This window comes from Sinocyclocheilus anshuiensis, unplaced genomic scaffold (genome assembly GCF_001515605.1).
Source record: "Sinocyclocheilus anshuiensis isolate Anshui unplaced genomic scaffold, SAMN03320099.WGS_v1.1 scaffold1853, whole genome shotgun sequence".
In the NCBI taxonomy this organism is placed as follows: domain Eukaryota; kingdom Metazoa; phylum Chordata; class Actinopteri; order Cypriniformes; family Cyprinidae; genus Sinocyclocheilus; species Sinocyclocheilus anshuiensis.
This window is the reverse complement of record NW_015536563.1, coordinates 63,658-65,862: the sequence shown is the minus strand read 5'-3', so window position 1 is coordinate 65,862 and position 2,205 is coordinate 63,658.

Sequence of the window (2,205 nt, the reverse complement as noted above, 5' to 3'; positions counted from 1 at the left end):
CGAGTGTGCCATGAAATACGTAATGTAATGCGTGTTGTAAAGATCGCGACCAAACTCCCTTTGTGATTTTAAAACGTAAGACAGTACCCAGATTTGAAGACTACAGTAAGATTTAACTTCTACTGTTAATACGATTTTGGTGGGCTACTATTAGATGGATAGCTTAAATGTCCTAATTCAGATGGGCTACCTGTTTTTTTTTTTTTTAATGGTATATCAAAAGGTGTATATTTTTTAAATGTGATTGTTGGTACAGTTTACCAGTTTTTACCATACTTTCAAAACAACAATTAAAATAGGAAAAATATGCAATATGAAAATAATTGAATACAAAATGTGTTTTACTGAGAAAAAACAAGATTTGGTTTTTAAAAAGCCTTTTTCCAAAAGGTACATCTGGAAAAATGGGGGTCGTCTTATAATCAGGGTCGTCTTATATTCGGGCCAATACGGTAGTATTTTGCACAATACTTGAAGAGTTAACGTAAATAAATACAAATAATCAAATGTAAAACAACAGCATTTCCTTACCTGAATCGAAATGTGCGCTGTAGATCCAAGAGCTGCGAGTTGCGATTCTGCTTCTCGCTTCACTGCTGCAATCCAGGCACATTTCTCGGAAATCTAAACTTCACCCTTTAATTTCCGATTATTTATTAATTAATGTTAGTTCCAGGCCAGAGGGAGCACCCAACCCCCGAGCAACAAGGATCTAATTTTAATTTAAAAATTTTAAACAGCAGGATTAAATAAATTATCGTAATCCCACTGTGCATCAAGCGCCTGCCGCCATTGTTTTGAATGCGCTCAAACACTAACCGGAAACGTCCAAGGAACAAAGACGTCACTTCCTTAAACCACCAAATATCCATTGAAATGGTCTATAAGGGACTGAAGTGCAGTGAGGAAATCAGATGCTGGTTCTGTGTGACAGCTTCTCCGGTGCTGGTGGCCTTGTCATTGATGCCTCTAAACAACTGAGCTTGTAAATTATTATATCTTTGTTTTTATTTCTGTTTTTTATATTAGTATTTTGTTTGTAACGTATTTAACCTATATACAATAAACTTATACTTAACTATAACTAAGAAGCTTGCCTGCCAAAAGACTCTGATTTCTAAACTTGAGCAGAACAGACCACGGAGAAGTCTTCTGTGATCTATTTCGTAAGTATGAAAATTTGAATGCTTATGAGACAGGACAGATTTGACTTGCTTTACCTAACCTGAGAATAAATAAAATAAGGTAGAAGGTGTAGGAAATTTAGCACCGTAAAACAAAGGTCATATTTAATTTATAATTTGTCTTAAATCTTATTTTGTTAAAAACAATTGTGAATCAAATCGAATCGGGAAATCAAAATTGTGAATCGAATCGTGAGTTGAGTGAATCGTTACATCCCTATGAAGATGGCTAAGGACTCAGCTGCTCAGATTGGCAGGTCATTCCACCAGGAGGGAACAGTTAATGTAAAAGTCAGTGAAAGTGATCTTGTACCTCTTTAGGATGGAACAATAATGCGCTGTTCACTTCCAGAACGCAAGCTTCTAGAGGTCACAGAAGACAGAAGTAGTGAATTTAGATAAAATGGTGCAGAGCCAGTGGTGGTTTTGTAGGCAAACATAAATGCCTTGAATTTTATGCAAGCAGCTATTGGTAGCTGGTGCAAATTGATGAACAGCGGTGTGGCGTGCGTTCTTTTCGGCTCGTTAAAGATTAATCTCGCAACTGCATTCTAGATTAATTGTAGAGGTTTGATAGAACTTGCTGGAAGACCTGCCAAGAGAGCATTGCAATAGTCCAGTCTGGACAGAACAAGAGCTTGAACAAGTTGCTCTTGTTGAACGAGTTGTGTAGCATGTTCCGAAAGAAAGGGCCTGATTTTCCTAATGTTGTATAAAGCAAATCTGCAGGACCGGGCAGTTTTAGCAATGTGGTTTGAGAAATTCAGCTGATCATCAATCATAACTTCAAGATTTCTGGCTGTTTTTGAAGGAGTTATGGTTGATGTGCCTAACTGGATGGTAAAATTGTGATGGAGAGGTTTGTTGAAACTACAAGCAATTCTGTTTTGGCAAGGTTGAGTTGATGGTGATGGCCCTTCATCGAGCAAGAAATGTCTGTTAGACATGCTGAGATGCAAGCAGCTATCGTCAGATCATCAGGATGGAATGAGAGGTAGAGTTGAGTGTCATCAGCATAGCA